Source organism: Drosophila innubila, assembly GCF_004354385.1.
Source record: "Drosophila innubila isolate TH190305 chromosome 3R unlocalized genomic scaffold, UK_Dinn_1.0 2_E_3R, whole genome shotgun sequence".
Taxonomy (NCBI): Eukaryota; Metazoa; Arthropoda; class Insecta; order Diptera; family Drosophilidae; genus Drosophila; species Drosophila innubila.
Genome location: NW_022995380.1, coordinates 30,828,345 through 30,848,018, shown reverse-complemented (window position 1 = coordinate 30,848,018; position 19,674 = coordinate 30,828,345).

The following is a 19,674-nucleotide window of genomic DNA, read 5'->3' as shown; positions in this document are numbered from 1 at the left end:
CTGCAAAATAATAATTTTAATTATTAATATTTTGATTCCTTACATATATATAATAAGTATCTGTTTATTATCGTTGTAAAAAAAAACTTAGCATTTTCCGCTTTAAGAATCTCATAAAATTAGACATTGCCTTTATTTCAAATTTCGCGCGCACTGCAGCAGCCTTTGGCAGGCTCGAATCTGTTGCGTAAGAGGGAGAGAGTGAGAGAGGAAAATGGGTGCTGCCAGATTGCAAGCTGAGCAAAGTTGTTGTTTGTGGCACGCTACATCGATTGTAGCGATTATGATTATGATTAGATTCACATTTATCATTTCTAATTTTAAATAAGTTTATTATATTAAAGTTTATTATATTAAACTTATTTAAAATTAATTAGAAATTGATAAATTGCAAATCGCAAGTCGTAATCGTAATCGAGTGATGTATTAGTTCAGTGAGGCATTAATAACGTAGTCTACAGTGATAAGCACAGTGACTTCAGAAACCGAAAGTTGTTCATAGTTTCGCGTGTGTAATTTTTGATACCCTGAGCCCATTGAAAATGGGCAACAATCAACTTTTATAAAAGAGTACATGGGCTCAGGGTATCCTACTGTCGAGCGTGCTCGACTGTAGCCGCACCTCACCGCGAGCGAAGCGAGCCGGGGGTAGGCGAGCGAAGCGAGCAGGGGGCGGAGCCCCCTTGTTTCATATTTTTCCCAAGTTGATTATTTGATCATAATGAAATTTTAGAGCATTCAGTTGAATGCAATTGAAAGGTACAATATTCAATCAATTTTTCGCATCGTTCAATATGTGAATCAAATAATTTCTACGGAAGCTTTAATATTACATACAACATGAAATTTTAATTTATAATAAAAATCGTAATTATTTTATATATCGTATACTATATTCCAATATGTGAATAAAATAATTTCTAAAGAAGCTTAAATATACATACAACATGAAATTAAAATTTATAATAAAAATCGTAATTATTTTATGTGTAATATACTTTATGGGGTGGAAAAAGGCGCCCTGGTAAATGTTACATATATAAGCGTAAAATTACAAGTGCGCATTACTCTTTGGGTAGTGGGTTAAATATAGTCAGAGCATAGATCACATTAATTGCTTTCCACACAAAAACAACAACAACAACAATTACAATAACAACAACTTCGAAGTCAACACTAACATAGAAATGGGAATATTCAAAGGGCTTTTGACTCCGCTCGTTATCGTGTTTGACTTCGTCAGAGCTAATTTATGCATTACAGTTATAAATACACATACATCCACATTATTCTGGGGAATGGCAGAGCTATTATCTGAAATGTCAATGGCAGCTGCAGTTTCAGTTTCAGTTTCAGCTACAGGAACTGTTGGTTAGTCCCTGGTTAGTCCCCGGTATTAGCCGAACAATCTGCATAACAATAAGCGGCGATTAAAGGCCTTGCCGAGGCGTAGTCCAAACGTTGGCCAATTCACATGCCTGCCGCATATTATCTATTAAAAATTTATGGCCAGACACAAGGCCAAAACAAAAGCCAACAAGTATGCACCAATTTAAAATGTTGGCCAAAAAAAAATAAAAACGACAGCGAGGACAACGACAAAACAAAATAAAAAAAAAAAAATACGAAAACGAAAGAAAATTTTCAAATAAAATTCAGAAGCATGAAAGCGCTATTATACGAGTTGTAGAGAGCTCTCCAACTGACTGTTTCTATTTCACTCACTCACTCTTCCTCTCTCTCGCTATTTCTCGCTCAGTGTCATAAAACGAGCAAAGCCCACAAAACCCACGAAAAAACAAAACAGCTTCTAATCATTTTTAATGAAATTCCAAATAAACACGTAAAAGCCAATGAATGTCATTTCAAAAAAAGGTAAAAGCTTGTGGCATGCGGTGTGTGTGTGTGTGTGTGTGTGTGTGGCATGAACGTGCTGCAGGGATGATTGCAGAAGCAACAAGGTGAAACAGCGCCCAGGATGTGCGATACTTGCCATATGAATACCAACAAGAACAACAACAGCAACAACAACAACAACAACAGCAACAACAACAACAACAAGCAATTGCCGCTGGGCAGCAGCGCAAATTGAGTGGATGGGGACAAAGCGGCAAGAGGCAGCGGAGTAAAAAGCGGAAAGAGGAAAGACGGAACGAAACAAGCGACACAACAACAGCCAACAAAATTTATTAGTCCGCACAATTTGACTACTTTTAGGCGCAACAGCCACAGGACAGCACTAAACAGCAAAGGACGCAGCAGAGAGGGGTAAGGTGCAGGGACAGGAACAGGGACAGGAACAGGCAAACAAGGACTATGGACCGCAGCATCGCAGGGCTTCAGCTTTCAGCTTTGGACTTCAGCGTGTGACACTCGCCGGGCTGCAGAGAAATATGTTTAGCAAAAAAAAAAACCAAGAGGAAAAGCAAATCGAAACATCGACTATAAAAATACCCGTTGCATACTTTTAGGCGCTTATATTTTTAAACTTAAAACAGACGTTACTAACGTTCTATATAAACGAACTTGTTGCCATTAAATTGAATGACAGATAATAATAATAGAAACCTTAAAATAACAAAAGAGAAAAGACATTTTTTAAATTGTGGCTGGAGTTTAAAATTAAAATAAACTGGATTTGTTTCGCTTTCCTAGAAGTCTGTATGGCAAATTTTATTGGCTAAGCTCTTATAGTCTCTGAGATCTAAATGTTTATAGGGATAACAGACGGACATGTCTATATAGACTCGGCTGTTAATGCTGATCAAGGATATATAAATGCTTTATAGGATCGTTTATCTGTTACATAATACAGTATACTCCTTTAACTACTTTTAAGCTAACGGGTATAAAAATATAGAATACAAAAGGGGCGCCACAACAGAAAAAACAACAACAACAACAACAGCAAACAAGCCACAGCCGCATACAAATAAACAAATTTATGGCGCAAACTGGAGAAATATTGTTAAGGCTTTCTAGCTGGCCAAGAGAAAACAAGGCCCAAGTTGAATACACGTTAAAGTAACTTGAAATTTATTAATTTTGTGATAAGGTAAACAAGCTACTGTCGACCTCACACTGAGTGGAAAGAGCGGACAGAGCGGACGGACGTGACGACGACCGACTGACATTAAAATGCGGACCAAAATAAAATGTCTAATTTAAGTTACGCTACAGTTGCACAAATTTTCAATCTCATTATACTATATGGCAGCATTTCAGGTAAGCAAGGTAATGCTACGTGTGGCTAACAAGCTTTAAAATCAACACCGACTGCTTAATGCACTCTCAAAAATATTTAAGACCTGAAATAATTACAAATTAAGTTATTTATAGAATGTTGAATTACTTAAGATCTTAATTTAAGAAATAAAATTAATAATATTTAATTTTATTAAAAAGCAACATTTTTTTAACAGAAAAAAATTTGAAAATTTTCTAAGATGGTCTTATCTTTTCAAAGCTTTTTCATAGTAAATTGTGTAGTTTTTAAAAAATAAAAATGTTTATTCAGTATTATTTTATTCTAAACAATAGTAAATAGATACAAATGAAATTAATCTCTGGTTAAAATTTATTTTAATTTAATTTAATTTTATTTTATAAATAGGACTATATTGCAAAGAGGAATGAACGAAAAATGTTTCCTTAAATAATACTCAAAAAACTCTATTAATATAGTTTTTTTTTGTTAGTTTGAGAATAGAAAAAAAATCAACTGTCTAAGTAAACTTGAAAACCGACTTAAATTCTTATCTATCTTATTAACAGCAAATAAATAGACTATAGATCTTAAAGAAAAAATTGCTGTTATTATTAAAAATATTGATAGTAAAAATGAGCACGAATTTGCTAGTCTAAAAAATAATATAGACATATAAAATGAAGTTCTCCACATCATATAATAAGCAATAAAAGAGTGCATAAAAATGAAAGAATTAAAAAGATACATTTATAAAAATAAAACAAATATTATGACAAAGTATTCAGACTCTCAGTCAGGACATATAAATTGATGGAATTACAAATAATTCTGCTGGCCTTGTGGACACATGTGGCAAATGAGGAAAACGAACTTAAAGCCAAAATTGGCAGCATGCAGTTGAAATGTGCTGTAACTTAAATATGCTTGACGGTATTCATTATTTGCCTGGCTGAGCAACAGGAAAACTTTATCCTGAGTATTTTATTTGCGGTATGTACTCACACACACACACACATACACACAGTTTGAAAAGGTGTTTGACCGGCAATAAGTCAATTTTGTTTGAGTTTTATTCACGCAGAGCGTCACTTCAGATCTTCTGGGAGTTGGCCACCAAAAATTCAATGATTAATGTGCCTTGCTGGAATTGTTGAATGGGTTGCCAGAGAGCACACTGAATATTAAAGGGGGCGGGGAAGGGGGGGGTGTTGCCAATGGGTATTGAAATCATGGGAACTGAGCTCAGTGGTATTCGTAACGACAACGACACCAAAAACAAAACGGGAAAATGGCAATGCTCAATGACCTCAGCGTATTCCAAAAGTTTATTAATTTATTGAATTTATGAAGTCATTGGGCATTATGCGGGGCAGGAGGAATCGTATTTCTGTGAGCAGCTCTTTTATTATGTTTCAGATTCGTTGGATATTCATGTCAATTTCGTGGATTTTCTGCGCAGCCGAAAAGGTAATTTGATTCAACAGCGATTATAACGCACTATATATCGGTTTATACATTCCATTCCAACTTATAATTAGTATAAGTTAGAAAAGCAATGTCTATAAAACTTGAAGACATAGAGTCCTTAAAATAAGTATATCATTGCTATTTAATTATTTATTATATTTTTTTATTCATTTATTATAATTAAAATAAAATAAGTATATCATTACTATATAATTATTTATTAAATTTTTTTATTTATTTATTATAATTAAAATAAAGTAAGTATATCATTGCTATTTAATAATTTATATTATTTTTTTATTCATTTATTATAATTAAAATAAAATAAGTATATCATTACTATTTAATTATTTGTTTAATTATTTATTATATTTTTTTTTACTCATTTATTATAATTATAAGTCCGTTACACTGAAAAGAAGACCAACTTACAACTTCTTAAATCAAAAACATGCATCTTAAATATTTTTTTCTTAAAAAAAAGAACATTTTAAGGACAAAACAAATTTTAATATATTATAAATCAAGTCTGCAAACCGGTTCTGAGCCGAACCACGTAGAACCGGTTCGGTTCGGGTTTTTAAGCAGCCTGAACCGGATCATGAATCAAACCCTTAAAATAACTTACTTTAAGAACCCGAACCTAAACCGAACCGTTTCCAAAATAAAAGGTTCGGTTCGAAAAAAAAAATAATTACATAAATTTTATGGTTTTCTAATATCACGCAATGATTTGAGACATCGGATTAAAATAATTCATATTTAAATCTTCAAATAAATTTAAATTAACATCAAAATTAGATTTCTATAAAAAAAATATTATATAGTTAGTTCAAAATGAAGAGAAAAATGTATAACAATACAAATATTTTTTTGTAAGAAATTGAACCAAGGTTCGAACCCAAACCTTGGGTTCAGGGGGTATATAAACCAATACGCGAACCTCCGAACCGAAACTTTCAAATGCAGCCTTGATAAAAATAAATAACCAACTGGAATCAACGATTCATTCTATGTATTGACAATTGACTAACATTTAAATAACTTGCTTGCTGGGTTATCAAGTTATCAAAAGAGAAATTATAGAAGGTGCCAAAATTATATTCAATTAAGTTATTAATTTGCAAATACTTATGAATATTGCACAATATTGAAAGATTTCACAGGGATTAACTCAAAATGCCAAAGGGATTAAGGGCAAAATATTTGTATGTCTGCTCGGTTGCTTTGGCAAATAATTAGCAAAATGAGGCAAACACTGACAACCACATGGCAATTGCCATTGCCATTGCTATTGCAACTGCAACTGCAACATGCTGCAAGCACATGGCAATTATTTCATTAATTAATACTACGCAAAGCGGCGACGCAAAACACAAATAAAGCAAAAACCCCAGACGAAATGTAATTAAATAATCGAATTACACACTCTCTCTCTCTTTCTGTCTTTCTCGTTCGCACTCACTCGCTGTCTCGCTTGCTCTTGTTATGTGTAATCAAGTGCTTTTGTGCGTACAACTAATCAATTTGGATATAAATAAATACGTTAACTAAACGTTTAATGTTTGTTTTGTTTATTCACATACGTGAGTTGAGAACTTAAATTGCATATTTGCCAATACGTATTATATATAGTATAATAAAAAGGGCAAAAAAGCAACGGCAATTAAAATTTACGTAGTATTTTAATAGCAAAACTTTTCCCTTAAATGCTTATTTGGCTTGTTTTGGTTGTAACTGTTGTTAGTGTTGTTCTTGTTGTTGTTGTGGATATTGTGGGCTTTTTTTTTGCCGCATTTCATTAAACAAAACTTTACCCACAACATCAGCAGCCAGAGACAGAGATGCAAATAGAATCAGAGACAGAGATAGAGACAGAGATAGAGATAGAGACAGCGACGTAGAGAAAGGGAGTGAGAGAAAGCTAAAGCCAGAGTTGAGAATTTAATAGCTACACCTAAAGCTGTAATATTCTCTATGGTAGTTAGTTACAACCTGTGGCCCGACATCGGACATCGGACATTGGACATCGGACTTTGGACGACGAACAACGTTGAACATTTCCATTGGCTTCCACAAAATGCCATCAAAAGTGCCAACCTTGAGCACTTGGTTATTAAAATGCATTCAACCAAAATCTAAAAACTGCCAAACTACAACAAAAAGAAATGCATAAAGAATATAAAAAAAAAATCATAACGACTACACAGAACAAAATCTAATTCTGAAATGCAAGTTTTCAATAAGAAGTTTAACAAATAATACCATATTTAATTATTTGCATACCATTTTTATTTATATTACTCAGCTTAACATAATTTGAAAGTAACAAAATATTCCACAATTTTCTTTAAATAGTTGCAATTTCTTAAATTATTAATTTTTTGACCTTCCAATTAATTTTTAAATTTTTATTTTCATTTTTTGTATATATTTATAATTATTAAAAACACGCAACATGCTACTTAAAATATTTTCAGTGTCATTGCAAGATTAAACAGCACAGTTTTGTAAAAGATTTTTAATTTGGCTTTGTAGGATTCGAGCCCAATTATTTTTCAAACTGTAGTTCTGGTATGTCCAACTCCAGCGGACCTCACTTATATCTTCTTATAGCACTCTTATTAATATTAGTTTTAAAATTTTTCTTTTCAAATATCATAGTTTTCAATTTTTGTATTCTTAGTATTTATTTTTATTTCGAAATTCTTATTTACATTTCCTTATATAATTTGTTGACTTGATTTTTGTAAACTGAATATTTTTATAATGAAATTTTCGACTTTTTTCATTAATATTTGAATTTTTTTTGATTATTATTATAAAAATATGTGGAATATAATAACATTAATTTCATTTTTATTTAATTTAAGAAGTCTGGTAAAAAATAAACTTTCTGAGCGCGAATTAAATAGCTGTACTTGAATCAATTATTTCAATATATATATATTTTTTTTTTAAAGGCCTGACTCCAGCAGGCCCGGAAATAAATATTCCTGTTAAACTTCATATAAAATAAAACTGCAGTAATTTTGTTCTTTTCCTTTTTTATATGAAGTTTGACAGGAATTTTTAACTGAAATTAATCTGAAATTATCGAAGTGTTCATATAGTTTTGTATGGATCTTGTGGCATATTTTTTTCTGTGTAGTGCTGTGACGATGCTGTTAAAAACTAAACAACTTTCGCAGGCAGTTTTGGCTTGAAGGGGCGTGGCCATTGTTAGCTGCCACCCTAGAGCGAGGGGGGAAGGGGGTTGTCAGTGTATGCCCCCTACAATTTTTGTCGTTACACTTTCCAGAGGTGGCTCGGCACTATTTTTACATTTTTTTTCTAACTGCCGCACACTGCAACGGTGGCTGCCTTGCGAAAAATAATTAATTTGCATAATCCTTTGTAGCACTTTGCTTCATTCATGCCCGGCACGTTGGCTGCAGTTGCAGCTACGACAACGACAACGATAGAGACGGAGACGGTGTTGGTAATGGTAATGGTGGCAACATCCTTACCTTGGCCAAGCTCTGCAAATTCAGCAATGCAAATTACCTTAAGTGCGGCTCGCACAACACATCACACACAGTGCAAAATAGTTGAAGAAAATAAACCAAAATGAATATCAAGACAGTAAAGCTATCTGAGTCATCATGAAGATGAAATACCCTTTCAAATTATTTCTAACAAAAAACATTCAAAAACTCATTCGATTGTTACTTGGGTCATTTAAATAATTCTTAAAGATTTCAAAGAAAAATGCTTTTAAAATCATCCGAAAGAAATTTTAGAAACTGATTCCTTACACCCAAAAATAGCGGAATTTCCAATGACAAACATTTTTTATTAAATATTCATATACTAAATTTAGTATCGTACTTAACGAACTGGATATCAGAAATGTTGGGGCATGGAAAGCTTTCGTCAATGGACTTTTACCTCGCAAAGAGGTTTTTTTCGTAAGATTTTTCGTGTTCACAAAAATCTTTATTATTATTATTGCAATTTAAGCATGTCAAAAACAACCTTTGCTGATCCCAATATAAGTCATGCTGATTATACAGAAATGCTATTTCAGAGAGAATAAGATGTTGATGTTGTACATAATATATACATGGTTGCATTTTGATAAGCTCAATAGTATATTATAAGACGCTCAAAGTACAGCGTCTTTAGTTCGTTATTAAACTTAAAGCAATGCGGTTCATATCTATAGTCGGATTAATTCTTCCACTTGTGATCCTTGTGGCTGCTGCTCCGACCAGGAATCTCAGGAGCGACTTGAGGGAAATAGCTGAACAGACTAACTTCCTGATGAAACAGGAGAATTCTAGGGAGATTTTGAAAACATTCAAATTGGTTGTGGACACAAAGGTGGCAAGTCAATCAGTAATTGATGATTGTCAACATTTAATCGATCAATGGGCGTCTAGAAATGAAAGTTGGGTACAGGATGACGCCCAGTTCCGAGAATTTAATACTCAAACCTTCGATCTCAAATATAAAATTGCGTCTTCTGACTTTGAAAGTCGAATGAATCAATATACGAACGGTGCGTTTTCTGACATCATAGACAAAATACAGAAACTCAGAGATGATCGACTTGCTGAGTTTGAGACCAGGGCTACCGAAATGATACGTTTGGCCAAGGAAGCTGGATTTACTGACGATTCCTTGAATGAAAAGTATTCTCGCTTTGTTCGGCAAAATATTAATATTGAACGCTTTCAAGATTTGCTGATTTATCTGAAGTATATGGGTTCGTTAAAACCGACTGAATCTTAGCCCAAAAACAATAAATAACAATGTTGACTGCAAGCTGTTTAATTGAATTGTATATTTTGCTAAAACTAAATTAAAAATTACTTTTCGTCTACTTTTGAAATGCAAATAAAATGTTATGAAAAATACAAATAAATCATATGAGCTGTCAAAAATATTTCTTATCAAATTTTAGTTATATGTATGTATAATTGTGGGTCATTAAAAAATGTTTATATTTTTTTATAGGCCGCACTTCCATACGAAATGTGAGATAGAAATACAATTTGCTTGTTTACCGACACTTTTTTATCTGTAGTAGGAATTGAATAAGCTAAATTTGGGCATCTAAAATGATGTATAATTTTTTAATGAGAAAATTAATAATATATTTCAAATAGAATTTGAATTAAGTAAAATCTATTCTACGATCTCTATCTTGCAATTCGTTGTTTTTTGATAAAAGCTAAGCATGTCACAAAACGACCTTTGCTGACCCCAAAACAAGACTTGCTGATAATACTAATACGCAATTTTTGAAATAATTTAGAATTTATTTAACAGTGGTATTTTATATGACTCTCAAGTGACTTCCACTTTAGTTCGTTATTAAAATTAAAGCAATGCGGTTCATATCTGTAGTCGGATTAATTCTTCCACTTGTAATCCTTGTGGTTGGTGATCCAACCAGAAATCTCAGGAACGACTTGAGGGAGATTGCTGAGCAGACTGACTTCCTAATCAAACAGGATAACGCTAAGGCCGAGTTGACAGTAGCCAAATGGGTTGTGGATAAATGGCAACATTTCATCGATCAATGGGCTTCTAGAAATGAAAGTTGGATACGGAATGAAACCGAGTACCTTGATTTTACATTTGAATGCTTGGAACTCAACCATTATATAGGGCATGATCATTTTGAAAGTCTAATGAATCAATATACGAACGACGGCTACTCGGCCTTAATAGACAATCATGAGAAACTCAGAGAGGATCGACTTGCTGAATTTGAGACCAGGGCCACCGAAATGATACGTATGGCCAAGGAAGCTGGATTTAATGACGATTTCATTGAAGAAAAATTTTCCAAATTTCGGAGAAATCACCGCTTGTATGAATTGCTGCATTATCTGAGCAATGACGAATAGTTTTAATATAAAGCTAAACTATAAAATATAAATTCACTGATTTTAAGCCAAAAAAAAAAATTTTAATTGCAATTCTGATTGTGAGCTATTAAATTAATTTGTATTTGTTGGAAATTAAATTAAAAAATTCATTTCTGCCTGCTTGTGAAAATAAACTCAATGAAATAAACTGTGAAAAATATTTCTAGCTAAATTTTAGTTAATTGTGGGTCATAAAGCAATGTTTTAATTTATTACAGGCTCACACAGATGACGCACATTCATACGAAATGTGAGATTGAAATATTATTTTCTACTCGACACTTTCTTATCTGTAGTGGGAACATTATCAGCGAACCAACTGAAAATCTCCCCAAATTCATCAAAAAGCGGGGACTAGGAATTATTTGTAGAACTATGGTTTCTTGGTAAAACGATCTTAGAATTGACTGTAGATTACGAGTTTGGGTAATCATTAATTGTTGTAAAAAAATATGAAATACGCATTAGAGGGGGGTCAATTTGTTCAATTCGTAATGTACGATGAATTCTAAAAAGAATTGCCCAATAAATTATTGTTCCAAAATCCACTTTTTACAGAGATTTGTAATATAGGCGTGATGGGCAGACAAAGCTCGTCACCAAATGCATATGCCCTTTAAATGAGTGTACAAAGAATAAGAAAAAGTCGAAGAGAAAAGGGAAGTCAGTCTGAGCAACGCACAGGGCTGCATTGTACATGGCACTAAACAACCTCAAATCCTCGTAGATCTTAAGTTATGTGCACACACACTTGCGTAGCTGAATGTGTGTGTGTGTCTGTGTGTGTGTTTTTCGCTGGTTTTTCTAGTAGCAAAAGGCGAAGGTCGGTTGAAGCTGTCTTCTTTTTTTTTAAGGTGGCGACGCGACACGGCGCGAGACAAGCTGAGAAATGTGTAAAAAACACCTGCTGCCAGTTACTTATTTAAGCTGAAACAGGTGCACTGATAAAAAAAATGTTCTAAAATCAAGATTTTTGGTCTAAACAATTTTTATTATATAATTTTTATACCATGAGCCCAATAAAAATGTTCAAAAATGTTCTTGATCAGGATCAACAGCCGAATCGATTGAGCCATGTCCGTCTGTCTGTTTGTCCGTCCGTCTGTCTGTCCGTCCGTCTGTTTGAAAGCGTGGATCTCAGAAACCATAAATGCTAGAGACCTCAAGCTTGGTATGTAGGTTCTTGAATATCATAGGCAGATTAAGTTTGTTTTCATTTTTGAGTCGGACCACTATATCATATAGCTGCCATAGCAACGATACTTCGAAAATGAAGTTTTAGTATGAAAAAGAATTTTCTTTGTTGAAATATCAGAACCAAACTGATAGAATATGCATCAGAGCTGGTATTATATATCCTGACCAAATTTGGTTAAAATCGGTCCACTATATCATATAGTTGCAATAGAGACGCTCAATCGAAAATTAAGTCTTAGTATGAAAAAGTTGTTTGTTTTTTTAGATATCTTAATCAAACTGATAGAATATGCATTTAACTATTTTACCATATAGACTATATCATATAGCTAAAATAGGACCGATTGGTAGAAAATCAAGTTTTAGTATGAAAAATGTTTTGGTTTTTTATGACATCCCAACCAAACTGATAGAATATGCATTAATGTTGGTTTTGTACATTCTACCCAGATTTTTTTCAAATCGGTTCCATATATCACATATATATATAACAATTTAAGATTTTTATTCTCTTATTAAGATTTTAAGATTATTAAGTTTAGTAATCTAAGTTATAGTAATTTGGTCTTTAAATAATTTTATTTTCAGAACCAAATAATTAAGATGAATGTTCTTGATTTTGGTCTTTTTTCTCAGTGTAAGAATTGCAGTCAGCTTGTTATGACATGGGTGGTATTCTCTGCACCCCCCTACCACCCTCTCTCTCTATCCTATCTCCAGCTGCTTGGCTGCACTTCATCATGCCGAGTCTAAACTCTAGAGACCTAAACGTGAAGTTGCAAACCTCAGACCTGGAACCTGGAAGCTGGGAAACTGGGAACCTGGGAACCTGAAGCCCTTAAGGGCCAATAGCTATGGCCAACACCCAGACACTTGGCTTCAACATTTGGTTAACATGAATTCTCTGGCCGCCTCTGATTTGTATCCGTATACTTCATCTCTGTTGTTTCAACTCGCTTTTTGCCACAGCAGCAGCTGCAGGCGCATCAATCTGGCTAACAGACAGAGAAAGAGAGCAGAGTGAGAGAGAGAGAGAGACAGAGAGAGAGAGATCAACAGATGGGGGGATAAGGATAAGCATGAGAATAGGGATGAGACTCGGGATGAGGATGAGCGAATGTCTTGGCAAATTAGTGCAGCGTCCAAATTTGTCTGCTGTCAGTTTTGTTGCCTGAGCTGCCCGCTGATTTATGCGGCACGTTGCAAACAAAAAGGCAGCGGCACACACTCTCCCTCTCCCTCTTCCTCTCTCTCGCTCTCGCTCTGACAGCCTCCAATTGTCTTCGCTCGTTTTGGCCATGTTTTGGCCAGTGTCCAGGCCAGGTTACATAACTCACAACGCTCACGACTTGAGGCTATTGCCAGTTACTCAATTTGCCATATATAACAAGTAGGAACGCTCTAGTCAAGCTGCTCGACTGTTGTATGCCCAATACGCAATAAATGAAAATAAAGGAAATTAACATAAATACTAAACATAATATTTAAATAAACATTCAAAAAAATTAATAGAATACTTTCTCTATTCGAATTTAAGTTGCTAAAATGCATTCTTTTTTTGGCAATTTTGACAGACAAATAAATACTAACCAGAAAACTTACGATTTCAAAAATTATAATACAAAAATTAATAATATGTATTTAATTTTAAAATTTTGACAGAAAAATAAACAAAAAAACAAAAAAACAAAAAAACTGAAAATTTTATAAATAAAATAACTAAGACTAAATGTTTTCCTTAATTTAAAGAAACACTACCTTAAAAAATATTATGTTAAAAACTTCATTAAATAAGGATAAACAAAATTTTTTACTTGAGTTAAAACAAAATAATATTGTAATCGGGAGTGTAATAAAAAAATCACTTTCAAAAAACTAGTTAGGTGTCCTAGGACTCGGATAAAATACGGATTTAGTTTTAAAGGAGTTAGTTATTAACAGACCAGGATCAATGACTTACTAAACTTGGATGTTAGCACTTAAAATAATTTGATTTTGAAGGGAAAATTGATGGGATGGGATTTCAGTGATACCCCCGCTTAGAATCAAAGTAGATATGTAAAATTTTTTTTATATATGCTTTGTTTGATGAAAATCAGCATGTAAAAGAGATTATATTCTGCGTTTATGAACCAATCAAGATGAAATTTGCAGTTATATTCTTTTTAATTTTTTACAACTTAGAATTTTGAATGTTCTTGTGCAAATATCACAGCAGCTTGAAGATAAAATATTTAAGTGTGCACTGTCACAAACTTATAGGCTGGAATACTTTATAGACTGGGCTAAGAACTGTAAGTTCTTTGGTTTTCTTTGCTTTTCTGTGTTACAGAGTTCTTAACTATTTTTCAAAAATGCTGCTGCCTCTCTTTCTCGTACTCCTTCGCTCTCTTTCGCTCGTTCGCTTGAAGTAATGAAGCCAGAGCTTTCAGTTTTGTGGGTGCTGCTTCATTAAGTATGCCATAGCGTTATACCTGAAGCATACATACTTGTACTTGTACATACCTATACATATATCTCTATATAATAAGCTATCTCTATCTTACCAGCTATCTCTTGCACTCTCTCTCCGTCTCTGTCTCTCTCAGGTTCATAGACCTGAACTGCACTATAAAATTTATGCTGTCCTTGCTGCGGCGTCTGTCTGGGCCAAAAACTCCGTCTGGGGACTGAGGACGGAGGACTCTGTAAAAGTAAAGTAAGTATTTTTGGGTATTTGCATAAATTTTCTTAAGTGCATCAGGCAGTAAATTGCAATCGATGTTGTTGTTGTTGTTGTTGCTGTTGTTGCAGCTCTTGTTTTCTTTTACACTCTTCTTACACTCAGTTTACACTCTTCCCTCTGCCTCCTGTCCCTCTCCACACATACACTACACTCTGCTGCATGCTTTCTATTCTCTTTTTTTTTTTTTTTTTTTTTTTTGTTGTTGTTGTTGTTTGTTGTTGCCTGCTAGCATGCTGCAAATTATATAGCACACTTTCCACACCTGGACAGTCGGTCGTTTGACGCCGCCAAGGCAGAGAAGGTGAGCCTAATACCTGACCTGACCCCTGACCCCCTGTCTACCCCCTCTCCTGCTTCCGGCTCGCACACTTGGCCACCTTTCAACATGAGCCTTGGTGTCTGGCAAATTGTTTTCAAGGAACATGCAAAGCGCAAGTATTTAATTAATTTTTGCATATTTTATCTGTTTGAATTTGTTGAAGCATGTAACGAGTGCTCTCTTCCCCCTCCCCCTCCCCCTCCCCCCGCTTTCTTCTAACTTCTCTTCTTGTCGTATCTTGACTTTAGCCTTGTGTTGAAATGCTTAAGCCATTGATTGCATCTAAAGTGGCGGTATTTATACGTTCAGTCTCATTTAAATAAATTCTAAATAAAGCACGACCCAACACTCTAAACTGGCCATTGGCCATTGGCCACTACAAATGCTTTTGCTTTTGCTTCTGCTTCTGCTTCTTCTTCAATTGCCTCGTCTCGCAATACACTTGGCCAATTAAGTTTGCGCACGACAGCATGTAAATGACTCTTTGACCTATCACAAAATGACCTTTTTGTGAAGAAAGCACTTTGAAAGTGCGCTTTAATGTCGCTTTAATTTCTCTATAAATATTGCAATTAAAATCCAAAAATAAACACGTGTATTCCATCAATTATTAAAAAAATTCAATCAAACAAAATGATCGTGTTTTTTTTTTTTTATCATATTTTGCAGTATTAAACTTTTAAGTTTATTTACAATGTAAACAAGGTTTTTTTTTTGTTAATAGCTGTTTCAAAGAAAATAATATTTATTCCACAAATTAAGTCTTAACTGCCTAAAATGGCCTTGTATTGTTTTTAGCTATTTACTTAATTTTTTTAATTAATATTACATGTGTATGAAAATTCAACGATTCAGCATTGAAATTGTCAAAAAAAACTTTAAAAAAATAAATAAAGTTATAGTAGTGAAAGTATTAAAATATATGTATTAGAAAGTGAAATGAATTGTCATACTTTTGATTTCGAACTCGAATAACCAAAATCAACAAAGTTTAAAAATTGATGGGGATTGATAATATGGCGCAATTATTATTATTATGTATTCCTTTTTTATTTATTTAGTGTCAACTAAGCAAAGTTGATTAAAATTAAAATAAAGTTATGAAAAATTGGTTTAAATTAAAAATTTTAATTAAAACTGAAATTGTAGAGAAAAAATAAAATATTTAAAAGCATAAAAGTCTGAGGATATTAAAATGCAATAAACCAATTTCTTTTAAAGAACTATATAATTTGGCTCAGATTGTTGATTTATTTTTATTATTTTATTTTGGGCTGATTAGCATAAAAAAACAATTATAAACAATTTGCAAAATAAATTCATTTAATTGAAAAAACTAAAACTTTCATCAAATTTTACTTACAGAAACACCAACATTGGTTTTTTTACCCTGATTTTAAGTTGTAAGATAAAAAGTAATTTGTATTTTGTTTATAATACGAGTTTAAATTGACGACAGCATAAACCAGTTTCCATTTTATATATTTCAATATTTAAAGCTATTTTAAAATTTTTAATCTCATTTAAAATTCTCTTTTCTCGATAAAAAATTGAAGACAAAATATAAGTGTTGGCTTATAAAATGTCGTTCAAAGTTTACAAAGTGCGGGGCAAATCTAAGTAGTTTTGCGTGTTGTTTTGTTGTCCGCAAACTTTGTTGTCCAACTGTTTGCACACGTATATTTGTATGTACGTGTGTGTATGGTGTGTGTGTGTGTGTGTGTGCTTGTTTGTATGCTTGTAGTTAGTTCATAAATTGCTGCTCGTGTTGATGTGCTTGTAGCTTATATTGCCTTTGCCTTTTGTTCGAAAATCAATTATGCTGTCATTGTCATGCTTTTGACCTGTCCCCCTGCTCACTTTACTTTCTCCGCCTTTCCCCTGTTGCTGGCATTAGCTGTACCTTTCAGAATCCGATGAGAGTCGACCACAAACTGTTATCACACCTAACGCTCTTTAAAAAACACGTTGCTCAAACATTGACTGTTGGCACCCCTGACGGCTGGACAGCTGGCGAAGCGAGCAGGGGGTACAGAAGAAGGGCACGTTAACAGAGAGGCTAGCGTGTGCCACTCTCCTCTCCCTCTCTCTCTCTCTCTCTGTCTCCTCTCTTTCTACGGTCCGGTTTACGTGCCCATAATGGACCCTCATCATTCTCATTATTTATGCGACGTGCGGTTTCTTTGGATTTTGTTAGATTAAAAAGTGCCTGAGGGTTTTTGCCGTGTGCCGTGTGCCGAGTGCCGAGTGGCTTCAACGTCACCGCACGGTCACCGTGGTCAATGTTCCAAAGGTAAAGCAGGTCAGACCGGTCAGGTATTGTCGTGGTACCTCACCCTGTCCCTCCAATCTGTCCTTAGCCATGGCCTTAGCTTGTTTATGGCCCTCGCACGCGCCCCTTTTACTGTTCCGACTATTTGTTAAATTTATAAAATAAAATACAAGCAACATCGCAAAAAAAAGAAGCCAAGTAGAAAATCTAACGAGTCGAGGACTAAGAGATTGGAATTAGCAATGATTTTCCTTCTTCTTTTTATTTATTTTATTTTTATTTAACGACTGCGTTTGGCCCTTTTGCACTGCTTAAAGATTAATGTGACAGCCATTGAATATTTATTAGTTGTTACTTTGCATATAATTTGTGGGCCATGTCATCGATTTGGCCAGTTGGAATATTTAAATACCAGTATTTGGTCATGGCAGTCAAGCTGTTGACTCTGCGGTTTTAATTTGTCAAAGTGCGCTAATACGAAATTAATTTGCCACAGTCAAAGAGCCTGCCAAGACTGTCGCTTTGTCCAGTTTGTGGCCAAGACAAATGGCATCTGCTGTTGAAATATTAAAAAATAAGCTGGAAGGCACAAATAAACGATATTCTTCGACGAGCCGAACATTTGATACTTTTGCATAACACTGTCTAAATTAATATAGCAATTTCAATTTAAAAAAAAAACATGATAGATTTAATAAATGTATTATATATGAGTAAAACATGTACCTTAAAAGAACAATTTTTAAATAATAATAATATAAAATTTTTGACAATTGTAAATTTTAAAAATGCACTTAAATTGTAACCAAATCTGTGATATTAGTTGACATATCTCAAGAATCAAGAAACGTTAAATTTGTGCCTATGGTTCCTGTAAAAATTATATGATATAGGGCCGATTTTTCAATGTCTACTTAAAAGGTTGAACACTATATCTATGTATTTTTACTCAAAATGTCATTTAAAAATATCTCTTTAATAAAATTTTAAGAGACACTGAACAACCGGTCCATAATATTCCAATTAAAAAACGTTTATCAAAAAATTTAAATTAAATAAAATTAAATTAAATTAAACGAGACAAAAGGCTGACGTTTATGAATAAATAAATAATAAGATTAAATATCCTTGTACTATAGAGTACTGTGAGTTTTGGTGGAGATATTTCCAAATAGTTATATGTTTGAAATAATAAAATAGTTTAAATTGTTTGAGCTTTAGTTTTGGAATTTAGTAGACTGTATTTCTTTTTTTTTGGAGCGATGTTTTTAATTCAATAGTTTTTTAGCTTGTTTTTTTTAGCAGTTGATTCAAAGCAAACTTTGTGTGGCCTTTTTTAATGAGTTATGAAATTTCTTAGACTAAAGTTTAGTTTTCTAAAAAATTTCTATGGCAGCTATGTGATAAAGTGATCCAATCCGACCAATTAGACAAAGCAAAACTTGGCCAAGTTTTTTTTTTAAGACTGACAGCTGCTTTGACCTGAAAAAAACCGTACAAACTAATATGGCTATGAAGAAACAATTTTATTTTATACATTTACAAAAATGTAGACTCTTAAAATGCGAAACATATTGCTGCACAAAATTATAATACCCACTGCAAGTGTATAAAATACAACAGAAATAAGCAGAGAAAAGAACCCAAAAAAAAAAATATATATATGTAATAATGAGAGAAAATACGTATGTTGTTTGTGGCAAGTGGCATGTGGCGCAGTGTCCGTGGCCGTGTCCATGTCGAAAGACAAGTGTAAAAGCAATTACGTTAAATAAAGTAAAAACAAAAACAATCACAAAGACAGTAGTAATAATAAAAGAAAACAAAGGCAGACAAATAAACAAAAGGCAAACTAAAGTATAAATACACGCATTGCAAGTCGGACAAGACAAATTGTTGCAGCAGCTGCAAGTTGTGGCAATAAACAACAAAACAAAATACACAGCTACTAACAAGGCTAACACGACGAATACGACTGCGACTTAAGCCAAAGAATGCAGAGATGCAACAATATCAAAACCAAATTAAATAAAATAAAATAAAGCAAAATAATGGCAACCCAAGTAAAGCAAATAATGAGAATATTGCATTAGATGTCGACCAATGGTCAACGCCTGAGTTGACCAGAGAACTGGCGAGAGAACTGCCCAGAGATTTGGAGAGAGCATTGAGACAGAGAATTGTAGGTTAGTCTTAGACATGCTCATGTTTGAGCAACGGCTCAAAGCATTAGCCGCAGTGGCATCACAACAACCAACAACCAACAAACGGCAACCGACAAGCTGGTAACACACACATTGCCAAACATGCTGCCAAGGACACACAGACAGACAGACGGACAGCCGCACAGACGGACAGACGGACAGAGGGGTACACAGTGAAGGGGAAAGCGGGGAAGACACTTGACTGCAGCGGCTAAAACTAAAGCTGCAACTGCAACTGAAGCTGAAGCTAAAACTGAAGCTGACGACACGCTTCTACAATGGCGACAACATGCTGCAAGGGAATTGCTTTTGCCCCAAAAGTAAAATGTTTTTGCACTTAAAGACAAGACCAGAGATTCAG